Here is a 19,374-nt window from a genome sequence, read left to right on the forward strand (position 1 = left end):
TGGATTTTCTCTTCTGTCCTTTGCACATCCTACCGCACCGCTGCATCTCTTGGGGAACATGACAAAGGCACAGAGCAGAACATTTATGTTGCTTTGGGATCATTCACAGTCCCTACCATTCAACTCTCCGGAGCCTAAGTTGTTGTATGTCTGGCTGAACCTGCCTATTTGCAGCCTATTTATCTGACCTGTTGCTTGCCTGGGGAGACTTGCCATGGCAGTGGTTAGGGCTCCACTATCGCAAATCAGCGTAAGTGGATTTAAAAGTGATACTGTTGCTTTTATCCCTCATTAAGAATTTAGCATAGCTGCAGATAAGCTGTTTTTTCTTTTAATCTGGTCCTCAAATATGCTTTTTAGCTAAATGTCCCAGGAGTTTCATTTTTTTAAACAATTTGGGAAATGAGCTTTTATATACTTTTTTACTGAGAGTGAGATAAGAGCTCTTGATTAGGTAAACAAGACATATTAACTAATCGGTGAGCATGTTTCTTTCTGTAATCAGACTATGAAGGGAAGCCAGCTGCTAGACCCCACTGGTCTATTCAGTGTCCAAATCTGACTCATATATATGAAACATGATCCTGATCTGTGAATGAATTAAAAGTGTCAGTACTTTGTTTCAATCCAGCCTCCTCACATGATCGATGTGCAACAGTTTAATCCTCTTTGTAGCTGTATATTATGCTACATAAGGTTTCAGTTAAACAGTACTCATTTTAGGCCCATGGCTTGTTACCATAAACTGTAGTGAAGAAAAAACTGCCATGAACAGACACACCAAGATATGAGACTGAAGAGCTCTCAGCTGCTGGTGTCTTTGATTTCAGACGAACAGGAAAATATTTGGGGAAATATGTTTTTTACCTTCTTGACAAGATATACAGTAAAAGACTCTTAAGCTCCTAAGCGTGTCCACTTAGTATAAAGCCGCAGCCAGCAGTCTTATGTTAGCTTACATCAGCTTAGCATAAAATAAAGAAATAGCTTCTGTCTGAAGGTCACAAAAACCACCTACTGGCACACTTAAAGCTTCCTAATCATCATGTGATTTCTTATCTGTCTATTTCATGCAAAAAGCTGAATTTTTAAAAAATGACGTATGGTTTTACAAGTGTAGAGCAAGCGATGTCACTGTAACTCAGTGATTCTCTGAACTCTCTACTTTCTATTCTACTTGAGCTTTCTAAACCTGTCTTCAAAATAAGTACACCAGAGAACAAGCAGTACCTTCAGAGCAGAAAGCACAAAATTTGGGCTTAATCTGGAGAGATACACAATTCAGCAGGTATATTTTGGGGGAAATGTTGGGTTCATCAGCTGGTGGGAATGTATGTGTTATGAAGCTCATTAATATTCTGGTCATCGCTGCTTTAACAAGGCATGAACATTCTGTTTTAATCATGGCTTTCTTTAATCAGGGGAGTTTATAATTGCCTGCCAAAATGCCCAGTCAGTGATCAGGACTAATTAAAAGAGGTAGACCTTGAAAATAGTATTTACTCAAGGTTTAGACCTTATGCTCTTGTGAGAGAAGTGGCAATGCATAAAAATAGGAAGCAATCCGTAGACCTTCTGAATAAAATGAAGGAAGTTTTTGTCAAAAAATAGGTAGTTTGATAAGAGATGGCATAGATTATACCACAAGTACTGCATTGTTATTGTTCATCCTGGTAGAAATCCAGATGGGATAAAGAACCTGCTTGAGTCTGAATGACTCACTAATAGCTTTCATCCTTTCTCTCTGAAACAGATGAGCCCACTCACCACATGAGGAGCATAACTGTACCTGTTGTGGCTGATCAGACTTGCATGAACACTTTGCCTGAGTTTGTGTACTGGGGCCCATTCATGGTCACAGATAACTGCTGGGTGAGCATGGCCAGAACCTCAGGAAGCTGCCACTCATACAGCTATGTTCATTCCCTTGACTTCTGTTGCACCACTTACTCTAATTTGTCATTTGTCTCTTGCAGTATCAGATCATTTTGATTTCATTTTAATTAAATTATTTGCATCTGTTTCCTGTAAAAAGCCCCAATAGAGAGTTGTGTTCTCTCCCCAGAAGAAAATGGGCAGTGTGATGGTGTGTGACCACCAGCTGCAGAGTGTGCAATGGTACGACAAAAGCTGCAGCAACCCGGTTGACCCCACCGTCAACTGGGTTGACACCAAGCTGTGCATGTACACTGATTGGATCAAGTGTGTGATGGATGGCTACACATCACCTCTGCCAACTGAAACCACTCCAGGGATGATGGCATGAATGGGGAAGCAGAGCGACACATTTATCTGCAGATAGAAGCACTATTATAAATACTACTCCTGCTCTTAGGGGTTGGATCAGTGACTAAACCAGTCCAGAAGCTCCCATTCCAGTCTTTTCATATATATGTATTTGGTACAAATGATCACATATATTTCCTCAGCAACGTTTCCACAGCTAAGTGTTGTTCACCAGCATAAATCCACATGTGTTGTTATGTAATAGCAGCAGTAAACCGGACCTGTGATTTATACAAATGACAGTGAGAGTTTGTTTTGGTCCATGAGGAGAACATTACCCTAAAATGAAAGTTATGTTGATGTTGTGAAAAACAAAAAACAGATTCAATATCATAAACTTAAAGCTGTGCTCGTCAATACTTATATCAATAATAGATCAAAGTAAATGACAGCTCTAATTCTGTAATGTGTAATATGAAAGATGGTGCCCATAGTGACGCATCCAAAGAGAATTATAACCCAGTTCCGCTCCCTCAGATCAACATTTTTTTTATTTATGTGTTTTTTACAGTCCATAGCATTTGATTCACTTTCCCATTGGTGTAGTTTTAAACTGAAGCGCACAGCTTTTTGATCTGATAAATTCACACTGCACTACCTTTCTTGTGCTAAACTGCAGGCAGACAAACCGACTGGTGATTATAGTGGAACATTTAGCAGCTAAAGAGCCATATATTTTTCTTCCCGAGTTAAAAGAGGAGCAAATGTTAAAATTACATTTGTCAGGTGGTTGGGGACATGATTATACATGCATTATAATGTTCTTCCATTTGCTGGCTGTGTAAGATAAGATAAGATAAGATAAGATAACCTTTATTAGTCCCACACGTGGGAAATTTGTTTTGTCACAGCAGGAAGTGGACAGTGCAAAAGTTATGAAGCAAAAATTAGAATAAAATAAAATAAGAATAAATACAGTACACAACTGTAACTGTACATATTGAACTGTTAGTCATAATAATAACACTCCATCCCACTGTTATATCTCACTGCTGGAGCTGCAGTGCCACAACTGGCCAACAAACGTAATTTCATGCAATTGTACCAATTTAACACTTAATAATTTCCAACTGATAAGTAAACATAATGTCATTAAGAGCAAGCAGACATTTATGGTTTTGACTGAAATGTACTTTGTACTTTGAAAACAAACTGTACAGTTACATGTTAAAAACTAACTGTAATTATATTTATAACACTAAAATCAAATTAAGTGACCCTTACTTTGCCTGATAATGAGGTGTGCAGCATATTATGCAACTGATCCAAAGGCAGTAACATGAAACACCACTAGATGGGGGTAAAGCCCAGTAATAAAGAAGCACACACAGCGAGAGAGAGAGAGAGAGAGAGAGAGAGAGAGAGAGAGAGAGAGGGAGAGAGAGAGAGCTTGTCAAAGTGTGGACAGGTGACCTGAATCTTACATTCCTTGCAAGGTTTTGCCTGAACTCTGATCTGACATTTGAGCTCTGTCAAGACACCAATATCTCAGAAATATGTACAGCCATAAACACGCAGCTGCAATGCAACATTACAAAGACACACTGAGAACAAAGAAACTGGAGAACACATGGGGGAGTTACAAGCACACACACACATACACACAAAATACACTCACAAAAACACAAGTACTGACACAAAATCAAACCCACACACGCACGCACACTTACATGTGAAGTGACTGACAGCTGTGTCCATAATCACCCAGGCAGTTGAACATAGGGGCCACTCTGCCATCTGTTCTTAGAATTTTTCTCCCGTTGCTCATCCCCCCCCCTCCTTCTCTTTTCCCACCTCAGTGGGAGACAGAAAGCAAACTGGGGGGCTGACTTTGGTAGCTGAGATGTCACTTTAGAAAGCAGTGTGATATTAATTGCATGGGGATTTGAAGCCGCAGTTTGTGTTTGCTTCTTTCTTTCAATTTGGATAGCCATTGTTCGTAATGTTGGGGGATTTGACTGAAACCAAATTGATGTAATAGCCGCTATGTCACTAATTGGTAGCCTTTGTAATTGATACAATAGAAACTTCACTTATTCCCTCAGGCTGGATACTCAATATAGCAAACCTCAAGCCCTATGGGATTTCACACCAAATATATTTTAGGTGGCTTTCTACGCAGAATGCCAAATAACATGCAGTCTAGAGGCTTGGAGTCTACCCCAAAACAAGGCGTGGTTTCTGGTGTGTTTTGAAGATCTGAAGCACCAAGCATCAATAATGATGCTACCTGAACTCTCTGTCAACTGAAACAGATTATCATATGTGCTTTTGCAAACACCCGCGCCTTCTTTGTAAACTCTAGTTTCAACCTTCAATTTTCTCCTCAAATAAAGAGAATCAAGGTCTTTCAGTAAGATTTAACAGGGATATATACAGAGGGTTTACATCATTAACAGCAAACATTAGGCTTGGCTCGGTGAGCTCATGCAACAGAAAAGATAATACAACATTTTTCACAAGCGTCTACTAACAAAACCTTTTGCATTAGAATATTTTTCAGCTAATGACTACTTCACTTCACCCTAAATGTGGCAGGTCAAAAGTTAAAAAGTTAAAAGTTTTTTACAAAAAACAAAAAACATGCTGCGATATTACAAGGACAACCAGCTAAAAACAACATCAACCTTAACGTGACACAGATTTACTGTTAATGGGTCAAATAGCCTCAGGAAATGTACTTCCTACCACTTGCATATAAATCTCTAGTAGAGCAGGAATGCCTGAAATATTATGCTGGATAAGAGCCAAATGCATCTTTTAAGGTACAAATATCCATATTCTATCCAGAATTTAACAGTGCAGAGAATCTACAGCAATGCTAGCGACTATGGTAAGGGACAGGGACTATGGTAATTTATGCTAACTGCTAATGTAATTATGCTAACATCCTCACAGTCACAAAGCTAATGTTGTGATGTTTAGCATCCATCTATTCATTTTCTTCCACTTATCCAATTCAAGGACCATATTTACCATTTATGTTTAGCTTTAGCATTATTTTCATTAGTGAGTCGATGTGAATGTGTTTGCAGGTACCTGGTCAGAAACTAAAGGAAAAATTCAAATTTGGATCCAGTGAGGTAAAATAAAAAGTTGATGGGTACCTGTAATTATCACATCGTTTCATTCCAGAGAGAATGCCTGGAAACTAAGCAGCCACTTGTCATTTATGTAGCCCTCAATTTTGTTTGTATCACAATCACTGGGATTTGCAAAATCACACAAACAAACACACATATATAAATAAAACTGCATAACCAATTCCTACCATGGCATAGTACAACTAACTTTAAAAGTAGCAAAGTTGTTTGCTGTACAGAAACAGACTTGAGATCTTGGAGTTTCCTGGCCTGAACAGGTCAAATGCACCTTTCTGATCTCCCACTTAGAATTTAATAGGCCAACACAATCAGAAGTTGTGCAGATAACATAAATATCACTGACTGATTAACAGACTGTGGAATTGTTTCTCTAAGCCCAGTTAGCTCTAATATGCATACCTTTATTAATAGTTAACCATTACACTTGTCTTTCCTGCTATACTCCCTGCTACATTCTATAAATTATTTCCCAATTTCAAAAGGTCCTCCTTACCTCCTACTCTCTCTCGGGGCTTTCATAACTCATGCATGCAAGCCTGGCCCACATTGAAAACAAATATCATCTTCAACTGCCCAAACACTGTGGTATAAACTGATTAATGAGGGAATTAAAATGAACAATGATTCATATGGGGGAATCTTTTTCCTGGGGTGTGACAGAGTTTATCAGTGGTGGGTACAATATCTGTAGAGTAAAGGAAGACTTCTCTCTCCCTTGCACTGTTTCTCTGGCAAACTGTCACCATCACTCATCGCCAGCTTACATTCTCTGCATTCCCCTGTGGCACCTGGCTCCTGAGAAGCAAAAAGTGGCAAACACGCACTGAACTGCACATTCACAAACTGAGAGAAAGTGCACACTGCACGCACACCTTCACACTCACGTCCCTCCATCATGTAATTACTCTTCCTTACAACTGACAGGTCTTTTTCCCAGAGATGTAAATGAATATGGTAAGCTGACATGGAGTGCATTAGCACAAGCCTGTACATGTGTGTGTGTGTGTGTTTGTTTCTTTGCACTAGACTAATGGCTCATTGAGAAAAGCATAGGCCAAGTCAATCATGCTGGATCTCTCCCTGTCGCCCCATTGAGACCTTCGGCTCATCGGGGGAGATAATTAGTCTGAAGAGCTTTAATGATGCAGGCCTAATAGCTACAACGGCACACTAAGCGGCAGCAGTGTGTTTGTGTGTGCACATGCATGTGTGGGCTGTGGTGTGGGCAAAGGTGTGGGACGTGTATCCAAGAGTGGATGAGTAAGCGAATAAGTGATTAAAATCATGTTTTGTTAATGCATATGTTTGTGTGTGTTGATGGTGCTACTAAGGGAGCTGATGGGATAATGAATGTTGTGGCTATCAGTCTCCAACCTGCTACACACACACACATACACAACATCCCTCACTCAGCTTTTCTCCCACTCCCTGCATCATTGTTAGCATGACAGTGAAGCAGGGAGTTCGCTTATAGCCTCTGAAAAACACAACCCTTACACACAAAACCACCACCCTGGTGTGTGTGTGCGCGTGTGTGTGCGTGTGTGTGCGTGTGTGTGTGTGCGTGTATGAGAGTGTATGTGTGTGGGTGTCCATGTGAGAGAGGCAGACAGACAGAAAGATATATAAACATTTATACTGGAATTTATTGTGAATTTAAATGAGCATGTGCACATGAGCAGTTTAGTAAATGCTGCTACAAAGTGCTCTGCAAATAAATGAATGAATACATAAAAGCAGAGACTCAATATTCAGCCTAGAGTGCTAAAAGTATCCTACTAAACACAATACCTGACAATCTGAGTGTTCCTAATAATCATTTTTTAAATCTGTGTGCATCCTAATAACTTTAATCATTGCTTTTTAAACTGTTTTATAGAAGGTAAAACCAATGCAGTGGGACCCAAAAACAGCAAATACACAACTCCTGACTAAACCCAGTTTAATGCTAAGTTTTAAGAATTCATAAAAAGCTACAACATAGGAAAACAAAAAAAGGAGTAAAATATACTTCCATCTAAAAACCACTGTTTCTCTAAAATGATAGACAATGATATTTATTATTCACACTGTTATCGATTTTTTCCCCCTAGAAAAGCAATAAAGTGCGACCAAATCTTGCCTCAAATAATCCAATTTAAGCTGCAGGGAAAACCTATTTAAAATTCTAAGATGGAGGGTATGACAAATCATTTAGCCAATGCTCCAGTGAAGAGGTTTCAGATGTATTCAAATAATAAAGTTTCTTTGCAAGCCGATATAAAACTGTTTTGTAAGAAAAAACAATATCTCCATGTGTTGGATATGCTCAGCATGGGTTCAAGTCGCAATATTACATCACTGCTTTGGCAAAAAATTCGAAAACAATTCCTGCACTAAAACAGAAATTTACTTTTTAATTTCACATTTGTTTATCAGAGCACAAGAGCACAAACAAAAGCCTCAAGGTGGTTTTGTGTTATAAAAACCAACTTTTCTTCAGATGAAAAGAATAAAGTGAGCAATAACTGAGCATATTAGTTTGTTTTTGTGCATGAGGCTACAACTGCACATATGAAGTAATGGAAGTGCATCTAATGATCACGTATTGTCTTAAACTGGGACGTGGAAGAAAGAGATCAAACAGTGATCACTCTGCTAATGCATTAGTACACCTATATAGGCCCACACATTCAGTGATATGACAGACATGGATTTCAGTAATTGCTTTTCTCAAAAAAAGAAGCACTGCATACAAAAAGGCAAACCCCACAGGGACTGCATTTGAGTTCACTTGTAATCATCACACACTTCTGTAAAAAAACAAAAAAAACCACACGTTACACTAGACGGGTGCCGTTGCCATGGATACACAGCAATGCATTCAGCCTTTTTACGATCTTATATTTCCAATGCAACATTCTTTCTCTGGAAGGTTTGTTAACACTTCTGTAGAATACCAGAACGTGTTGTTTCATGTTTGTAAGTGTGTCCCGAAGGGAAGAAAATGTACGTGTGCCTTAGAAATACAGGGAAAAAAGCTTTACCTGAAGGCACGCTTTACATCAACAAGGCAGAAAATACATCCATCAACAAATATGCAACATGTTATTGTATGAGCTGCTGAATACCACAGCGATTAGGTAATTTCATACCTTCCACATACACAGACACACAAACTGTGTCACACGCACAGCACCACATACATAATGGTCCAATGGTTAACACCAGGTAAGCCCGACAATCTCCCCTGAGCTATGCTGCGGCTCTCTGAAAGGTCTGTCACAAAGAAGTCGACTCATATATCACCGCAAAATCTGGAAAGTCCCGACCTGCAGAAAAAACGACATCCACAGAGGACTGGAACTGCCACAAATTGTGTTCATTTTTGAAAGTTAAAAGACATGTTCGACAAATGGTTGGTACTTGTGATTTCAGGAGTTTTTGGAGGGGGGTTAATATCGGTGGTCCTGCTGTAAACAACATTAAGTCGACAGTTTGTTGGAGATAAACACAGTTTCTGCAGTAAAATCCATAATGGATTTTAAATCAAACACTCAATATGTAATTGAACACTTTGAGTTTTTATCCAACGGGTTTTTACAAAAAACCTCTAACTACTTAGGAATTATAACCACTGTTAAAAATAGTCTGCCATTGTCAGAGACTCATAAAAATGGATCTATTAACTGACAAGTTCCATGGCTAGGTGAGGCCTTTTCCCCAGTTATATGTGCTATATATTACTATTCTTTCAGATGTCTTAATGTGCCATAATCCAGTCTGTAGCAGTTGATTTAAACAAATAATCAATAGGTGTAGACTATAAAAAGAATAAGAAAAGATGCCAATGTAAGAATAAATATAGTAAATCCTTTCCCAAATTATACAAGTTTACCAACTGCAAAACATCTCTCACAAAATGTAAAACAGCATGTTCCACAACATTTAAAATGAATTATCTGAGTGTGCATTCGGATTACATTTTTGCTGTTTTGATTTCTGATAAAAAACAAACAAACAACAAAACAGGCATCTTGTGACAGCCAGATAAAAGATAAACAAACATGAACATGCTGAATGAGATATTGTTGATTTGGGTTCTTTTTGTTGATAGGAAAAGATATAAAGTTACTCAGTTGGGCTGTTATTGTAGGCCAGTTCAAGCGAATTTCCTGTCACAGAATAACATTCACATCATCATTATTTGTGCTTCGCATCTATAATGCAGCACATTTACAGCAGACTGCGTTTTCCTGTGATTTTATTGTACAACTGTGCCGCCATGTTATCACCGATAACAGCCGACTTCTATTTATTTTATATAAACTGCTACTGCTGTTGCCACAAGGGTAAATTGCACCCTTTCCTGTGCAACAATAGGTTTCCATTTGGAAAAGTCTGTTCCCCTGGGGGCTAAAACAGCAAATATAAAATCTTTCATGAGCTGGGCATAGATTGAATCATTAATGTGCCACATCTTTTGCCAGCAGAGCAAATGTTGCAAAGAATATACAGATTTATAGTGTCACAGTGTCACATTCATGATGGGACAAACATCCAGGGATATGACCCTGACCTTTTTATTACCGCAGCCAAAGGTCGGATGCTTTGTTGGCAATTTTCCAAATTATTTTGCACAATGAAGCATAAAGACAAACACGCATGCACACTCTGAGAGAAGGGTGGGGTGTTGGGCAAACACAATTAGCAAGGAATGTTAGACCCCACCCGGCAAGTGGTTAGAAAAATAGCTGACACTCATACAGTTTACAGAATTTAAGAAGAGACAGCTTCACAGAGCACAAAGGTCAATGCTGTGACTAATATGTGTAGGAAGAAATATATACTGTGCATTTATATTCTGTGGCATGAGAAATGAGATGGCAAAGCAGTGCAAGGAGCAGGTAGGAGAAACTGTGGAATAGAAAGTTAAATAAATGACTCTAACTCACGCTACTTATAATATTTGAGAATCTGCAAAATATCTCCCAAATCAAAAAAGAAGAAAAAACCCTCAGTCTTGCATTTATATACATTGCCCTTTTTCCCCTCTATATGTGAGCTTATGCAGAGCTGTGCCCTATGATCCAGCATCAAATAAAGTAGAACGGTCTAGTAAGCTGATAAGGATGTAGCTGGGAGAAATACCAGTGCCCTCACAGTGCACTTACATACAAACTGGAGATGGCGAGAAAAGAAACCTTAACACTGGTAACACACTGACACAGGAGCTGCAAGTGATAAACACTCCTGTTTTTTCCATTGCTGGCAGAGACCCTCTGGCTCTGTAATAATAAGGGCTCTCTCTTCACTAGGAAGTGAGTATTTTTTTTTTCTTTTCCATTGAGGTAAAGGTAGTGGGAAGGGTCACAGCCGTGAAAGAACATAAAACAGGCTGAGACTGAAAATGGAAAATAGGGTATAAATAATCCTATCCTCGTCTCGCTCAACACCGTTGCCCTTGTTTAAAAAAAAGTGACACACACACTAAATCCTTTTTTTGAATATGGTAGCAAGATACACAAGACAGAATATATGAGTGTAAGAAAAGGAGAACATGCTTGGATATGATTGCAAAGCTTCATCGGTAAGTCAGCAGAGCATATAGTAATTATAAGGTGTAATCCCTAAGTTACTCTGATTGTCACTGCTATTATTGTTTTACACACAAGAGGAGCAAGCAGTTTTCAGTGTGAGTGCGTGCATGTACATGTGTAATGGAAATGGAAAGAGGAGATATAGGAGAGTGATGGAGTGATATAAGCTGGCATTCTGCTGCTGGGTGATGCAAAAGCAATCACTTTTACTGCGTGTTTGGCCTCAGGAAGGTGTGTGTTTGTGTGTGTTCTATATGTATCTGCAGTGAGTGTTGAGCAACAAGGTCAAATGTGAGTCTTTCATTATGCTATTCAGGTCAACCTCCCTCCAGGTGTGTATGCCATATCAGAAGCTCTGGTTTAGCGCACACAAGTACAGTTTCTGTGTGCACTGATGTGTTTTTAAGTGCAGACGATCACTGAAAACACAAGTGTGCAAGCGCGCGCGTGTGTGTGCGTTACTCTCCAGACAGCTGCCGTGCTGTAATGTTAGCCGATGGGAGGAGCCTGTAGAATGTAAAGAAGTTCTCAGAGGAGAAACTCTCAACAGCTGCTCTTCAGTTCCTTCGGGCTGTTCTCCCTCTTTTGAACAGCAACTTTCTTCTCTGATCCTCTCTCTCGCTTTCTTTCTCTCACTCCCTCCTACTTTCTCTCTTTCTCTTGACTCTTTCCCAGGGGATTTTTTTTTGCTCTCAGCAGTTCTTTAAACCCAGCAAGTATGTGTAAGAATATACTAACAGAGCTGCCTTGGAAGTATTTTAAAACATTACTCAGTATTTCAGTGTGTTGGAAAACTAGTCTTAGTGCAGTTTATTATGAGTTTTTACTCTAAAGATAATCTGTTTTATACGTTTTAAAATGGATGCTAACTGTGGGTTATTGGTGTGATAATAAAGATGTAATTATTAGGTCAACGAATATATACATATGCCAAAAAGATTAACCAGGTAATAGCCTTGTTTTAACAAAGATTAAGTCTGGATAATTCATCCATGTTCTGCTTATCCAAATCCAAGTCAGAACATGGTGGTAGGTGGGTAAGCAGGGTACTCCTGACATCCCTCTCCCCAGGTACATGTTTGCAGTTCATTCTGATGCATCCCAAGGTGCTTGCAAGCCAAATGAAATATATCACCTCTCCATTGACTTCTAGGCCTAGCCTCAGATCTCCTTCCAGTTGGATGTGCTCAGAGATCCTCTGAAGCAGAGCTATCAAACAGATGGCTCCCGGGCCAGAAACAGCCCAGCAAAGACTCCAATCTGGTCCACTGGATGGAAAATGTGAATGAAGGCATACATTATGGACTTTTAACTTTATTTGTATACATTTAACAGCTTTTCCTGCTGATAAAGGCCTCCTCCTTGTGCATTTTGACAAGCTTTTGCTTCTTTGTTTGTTAATCATTAACAATTATCAATCAGCTACGACTTTTATTTCTTACAATTTAAGCCCAAAGAGTCATGCTAACAGATTTTTCATTTATTACAGCAGCATTTTTAATCATGGAGAAAAACTGAGACACAAAGTTGAAATTGTACTTTTTTCTTTCTTATATTAAGATGTCTTAGGCATTAAATGTACAGTTCAGCTTCTTTACGCTGACAGCGATGGAAGTTTCGCTGGTGTGGCCCAATAAGATCAGAGTGCGATGTATGTGGCCGTGATGTAAAATGAATTTGACTTCCATGCTCTAAAGGGGGGATGATGCCCAAACCACCCCACCTGCTTCTTTTGACACAAACTAGCAGTGGCCCTTTTATGAGCTCACTTTCAGATACCAAGCTCCTAAGGCTGAGCCCAAGCACTCAACAGAGGAAACTCATTTTGCCATCTTGTTTTTGTGTCCTCATTCTTTGGGTCACTACCAAAATCTCATGACTGTAGGGTGGGAACTAAGATTGACTGATAAATCGCCTTCCGGCTCAGCTCTCCCTTCACTACAAAGGTCTGGCCTACATTACTGTTAACACTGCATCAGTGCAGCACTCCACCTCACACTCTGAACTTCTTTGCTTTTGGCATCCTCCCTCCTCCAACAGAGAGGGAGCAATACACCAGGTTAATCATTCATCTCACTAGTTGGCTAATACTAAGCCAAAATATGTGTAATAACAATAATAAGCAAGAATAGCAATAAGACTAAGCTAAATACTAATACACCAAGTACTTAAATATGAGGTAACTGGTGACAACCAAAGTGATCAGAAGAAATAAATAGTGCAGAATGTATGATTAAAAAAGTAATATCATATTAATGGGGTCAGAACCTTATAATAATGAGATAACATGAGCAGATGATTTTTCCTATTATGTGCAGCCTAATACCTTTATAAAGCACATACAAATTATCTGAGGTAAAAATGGTTTATTATCATATCATAGTAATGAGTTGTGTGCTCCTAACATTTGCTTTTCTTTAAAGGTAATAATATAAAATTATGCTTAATGGTTCAAGTTGTTAAATTGAAAAACTGAGTGACAAATGTGAATTGGGGCTGCAAAATGCATCTGCTGAAGGCTTTTAGACTCTAATGCTTATAGATTCAAAATAGTTATCTCCGAAGGAGGAAGAGTACATCACTATCTACCACCAGCAGACCACCATTAGTTATTTCACATGAGGGATTTGTGTTGTCTCAGTGTGCTCCCTCTCGCTCCATTTTGGACCAATAGTTTAAGCAGTTCTGGTTAAAAATAGTCCTGACCTTCTGTCTAAATAGTTTCACTAAATCGTGAAGTTGACTTAGGCTGTCATGGAAAAATGTAAGTGAACTTTGACCCTTATGGATTGATTCATGGAGCACAACATTCCATTAACATGGATGAACATAGAGAAAGTGAAGTACTTAGACTCAGTTTTCAATCTCCAAATAGACCTTTGTTTAAACACATCGATTCTACATATTTATTGTTTTTAGCTCATAAACTCAGCTGGAAATTCATCTCCGTCTATTGTACTTGTCCTTCATTCCCTCACACTAAACACAAAATTGCCAAACCAATTAAAATTAAAACACAACCAGCTGTGCCTTAATAACTAAACATCCCACAGGTGGTCCGGCTCTGCTGAGTGACACGTACTCACACTTGCTGAAACTCAAGCGGCGGGGGATCTGCCGCTATTTGGCTTAATAGCACGCTCACTGATACAATCAATGAAACAAATCTTTCTCTCGGTGAGATACGTATCAGAAATACAACAAATAAATGCAAACTCACACAAGTATATGCACACACGCACTTAATACACAGGTACCATCTCTACGTTCTGTGACTCATCATTGCGTCGAGACAGTAAACAGAGTCAGGCCACACAGGATATTAAACCTTAGGACTGCGAGAGATAAACATTTAACACAAGCGCTTTCATTTTTATCATCCTTTTTCTCCTTTCCTCCTCCTATCCCCCTTATTCCTTTAGAACCCATATTTGTTTAAAGCCTGGAGCCAATGTAGATTTATGACCTCTTTACAAGGCATCCTGTTTTGTCCTTCATCACCAATCACTACTTTCATTTCCTCTCATCCTAGCAGTAACTGCCTACCACACCATCTCCTCCCTTCAATTCACTCTCCACCCCATCCTGCCTTTAAATCTATTTTCAGCTCACTACATCTACCTTTCTCCCCCCTTTGTCCTCTTTGCTTTTTGAAGTCTCGCTATCAATTATCTTCTTCCCTTGGTGCAAGCAGTCCCCTATTCATCTCTACATACATGCTGATCTTATTCTTGTTTCATTGCTCTGGGGGGGTCATGTGTGCTGCTGATTATGCAGGATGATGGAGCACATATCGCCGGTGAGGTTGCCACTAGAGTCTTGTTCATCCTGCATTCATCTCAACAGTGCTGAATAAAGCAGTGTATGTCTGTTTATGTCTTTGCATACCGTAACTGTATGGAGGACCAAACCTGCCAAAAAAAGAAAGATTATGGCTATGCTGGTTCCATCTAGAACTGTCCAGTTTCTCAGCTGAACTATGACATATTTTGAATGGCTTATTGGTTATACAATAAAGCAGAAAAGGGACATTGTGGGGAAAGAAATGAGGGGAATAATGCAGGAGTTTTGCATAAATAAATAAAAATGGACATTAAACTGTAAATTTTATGGGAGGGTAAATAAATAAGGGAATTAATACAAAGGTAAATACAGGTAAAAAGAAAACACAGCAAGTTTACACTGTGTCTTTTTATGTTGATTTATTTTTAAAAAATGAAGCCAATATGCAGAAGCAGCGTGTAAAAAAAAAGTACAATCTTACTAGACCCTAGGAATTAACAAGATAAATACCAGCAAATCAACTATACTTAATGAACTGATGATCAGCAAGTGTGAGCACCTCAGGAAATGCAGAAGTTTTGGATGGAGGACTGCAGTATTTAGATGTGTCTTATCATAATACCAAGGAGGAAAGATGTCAGCAAGAACCTTAGAGAAGCAGCTGTTGTTGCCCATTAATCTGGGAAGGGTTATTTGGCCATTTATAGATAATCTGAAGTCCACCATTCCACAGTGAGAAAGATCATTCATAAGTGGAAAACATTCAAGACAGTCACCAATCTTCCCAGGACTGAACACCACAGCAAATACACTTCAAGGTCAGACTGTGCAAGGCTCAGAGAAACTGCAAAAATAAGTCAATAAATACATAAAAATGAAACATAAAAAAGACCAAAACATTATGGCTTGTTTGGAAAGGTTGTCAGGAGAAATTCTTTTTTCTTTAAAAAGAACATAGCAGCACTGAGGCTAGGGTTTGCAAATATGCATCTGAACAAACCACAAGACAAGCCAAAGTGGAGATGTTTGGCCACATTTGCACAAACACCATTTACCAACTTGATTTAGGCAGGGTTTTTTTTTTTTTTACAACAGCCCCAGGAACTGGGAAACTTGTGTCGACCATAAACCCCTATGTATACCAAAGTATTGGAGAGTCAAATCTGGGCCATCTGTTTGGCAGCTAAAGTTTGGCCCAAATGACACCATGCAACAGGACAATGATCACAAGCACAGCATCAAATCTACAACAGAATGGCTCTAAGTCCAGACCTCAACCCAACTTTTTCCTGTTTACATATATATATATATATTATTATAAGTGAAAGTAGATATACTTTTTTGACTGAAAATACAGAAGCAACTTATAAAACAAAATATTTATGGAAGTTATGTAACAGCAATGAATTCTTTTCATAGTTTAAGTCCTTCAAAGTGCTGAGACCAACCCAATGCTACCGAGTGGCCATCAGATCCAGGCTGAGCAAGCAGAAGGGACAGACAGTGACTGTCATCCCTCAATAGGCCAACACTAAATTCCTAAATCAGTTTAAAGCTACTGTAACCAAACCCAGTGAAGGGAGCAGGAAGACTCGCAGCAGGCAGAGCAAGAGATAAGGGAAAAGGGAAAGGACACTGGGTGGAGTGACGGTAATCCCCCCTCATTGTTAGCAAGACTGAAAAGCACTGATCCTCTTGTTCTTTGTAAAATAAAGCATAAGAAGATCTGAAAGTGCACACACAAACAGCACGGTACAAAAATGTGCACTAAGTCAATATACCGTCAATCCATATCAGACCCTTAGAGCTTGGTTTAACTGTGCTTGTGATTACATTTCAAACAATACAATTATTAGTTATTCAGCAGCATTACTAACGCTGAATAAATAATGAGTTTGTCCTTGGAAGACTTTTAGAAGAGCAACTGACTGTCAACTTTCCAATGAAATGCTACATATGCAAACAGTTCTTTTGTAAAAGAATTTAGTGCATCCCTTTAAAATAGTTTCCTTAGTGGAAAATCATCTGAAACCCAAAATGCTTTAGTGTGAAGATGCCGTGCAGATGCTGACCCATATCCCGACCGCCATTACATCAGCACAAACTGACACTGACATCTTTACTTGCATTTTCTAATTCTCTCCTGTCGACCTGTGCTCTTATCCTGCTTGTCTCCATCTTCGCTACTTTGTATTCAAAGCACAGATGGATTTCAGCGGGTCACATTGATGGGAGACTTTTAATTTCCTAATGGAACACGAGTGGTGTAGTGGGTGCGTGTCAGAACAATGGCGCTAATAGGCCCACAAGCACAGAGGCTGTGTAGATGCACGGTGTTGGGCTAAACTGTCAAAAGGTAATACAAGGTTAGCACACACTATTACAAAAGCTAGGAGAGGAGATTTTTAATGAAGAGAATGAACCAGCATTTTTTTCTCCTCCTCACTCTTGATTAATGGTTGGTTTTGATATATCATTATAGCCGCTATTGATAAGAATCATCCTACTAAGTGCTACTGATCTATAAACAAAGCTGCACCGCAATTGGTTGATGATTGATGGATTCATTTAAACTGGTTCCCAAGTATAAAAGCGAGTCGACAGAATGCTGCATCATGAAGTCGGCAGCAAGCTCATCCATAAAGCAGTTATTGATGCAAAACATGGGCTTCCTCGATTTGTCTGCTCTGTCACAACAAATCATGGAATCAATCAATGTGGGGGAAATTTACATAATGCCGGTTATATCAAAGAGATTAAAATTGGGTGCAAGCTAGGAATCAATTTAGATGTCATCTTCTAGGAAGTGCAAGAAAAAACACACGGATGAATTACATCAAGAGCAATTAGATTTCTGGTGTGTGAATATTTTAGAGATGATGTTCAATGCTGTGCAAGGATTTTAGCTGGCATATTATATGGCCAGACACTGCGTCTTTCAAACATTTTTTTAGTTACTAGAACATATATAAGCTTTTTTTTAAAACAATTTTATCTACTTTTGTCGTAATGATGAAAAAGGTGATGAATCCAAATTCCAAAAATACCAGTGACTACCAATGCTAGCCCTCAGCCTCCTTATAGACACTATTGTATCAATTTCAAACTCCTATAGTTATCCCATCCCAGTTTTTCAGAAAATATACTCTGACCTTAGGTCAAGGTCACTGAGATTTGAACCAATGATGCACTTCGCATTCAGCTGATGGCATACCCCATCAACCTTTTACAGCTGAGGGGTAAAAAGGGACTGGAAGCCCTGGAAACATGTTGCAATGACAGGAATAACAACACAGGGAGGAGCCGTGCTGCTCTCTGGCAGGAAGCACAATGCCCTCCTGTGTTTTAAATGCACCTTAGAACAGCACGCAGCAACACTACATATGAGAGGGTGGAGGGAGGTTTGGGGTCTTCACTCACCCCCGTTCTGTTAACCGTCGGGGCTGGGGGGCTGGGAGGAGGTGCTGGCCGTCAGATTGAGGTCTGGGATGCGGGGCCTCCCTGCTACTGCAGATAAGGAGGCGGACTGCTTTCCTCCACCCCAGAGAGAAGGGTTACATCTCCTGGGTCCGGGTATGGTTTGTCCCTCTGGGGGCAGGGGTACCGGGACCTGGGATATAGAGTATGTTTGGGGAGTGTGAATGTGTGTACAGTGTCTATTTGTGTCTGTCTCCATGTCGGGTGAGTGCCGAGTATTTGTTTGTGTATATGGGGGTGGGAATGCACGTTTGTGTCTGCGTGTGCCTGTTCGTCTGTGTCTATGTGTCAGGTTGGGTCTTAGACTCCACCTCTCTGGGAACATCTCAGGCTCTCCCAGGTATGGAGGCCTATCTCCCCTCACCACACTCCCTGCGGGTGGCTGATGCCCTCAGACGTTGGTGTGTTGGTGGTTCTTGGTGTCTGGGGCTGGGCGCTCATGTATGTACCGACTCACTCCTGGTGGCCGATTGGCGGGGCCTGGCGCCTGTGGCCCGGCTGGGCCCCTTCCGGGGGTGGGGTGCCCTCAGGTGTCTGGCCTCTGGGCCTGAGGCCCGGTCCTCTCTGGCACAGCTGGCTGCCGGCAGAGCCCACGGGCACGTCACTGCAACCCTCTCTGGCCTCTGCTCCGTGGCTGCTGGGTGACCTCTCATTTGGGGCTCTCCTCAGCTCTTCCCAGGAGGGTGGCACGGTTGCCCCTGTGGTGGTCCTCCTTGGGTCCTCGTACTCTGGGGCCTCTGGATGTCTGGGGCCTGCATCTTCTCCATTCCTGTTTCATGCCCTGGGGGACGGGGCTATGGCTCCCCACACTCCCTAGCAGATCGTTACATGGAGAAACCTTTTGAATACAAGCGTGCTGATCCACACGGGCGTTCACAGACACAAACTACACCTTTCTTGGCTGCTACCTCAAAGCACATTGTGCGCTGTCGATCTTGCGTGCTGCATAATAACATGTAATATTTAGTATCTACTGTTATCTACTGTTAGCTAGTTTATTGTGATGGTGTTGTATTTATTATGTTGCTCTTTTTTGTTTGTTTTCTCTTCTCTTTTTTTTTTTAATCTCCATACAGGTGATCCAGGTGTTTTGTTTGTTTTTTTTTTCTTTCCCCCTTTCTTTCACCATCTATTCTCCCCTCTAT

The sequence above is a fragment of the Pelmatolapia mariae genome, linkage group LG10_11 (genome assembly GCF_036321145.2).
Source record: "Pelmatolapia mariae isolate MD_Pm_ZW linkage group LG10_11, Pm_UMD_F_2, whole genome shotgun sequence".
Classification (NCBI taxonomy): Eukaryota; Metazoa; Chordata; class Actinopteri; order Cichliformes; family Cichlidae; genus Pelmatolapia; species Pelmatolapia mariae.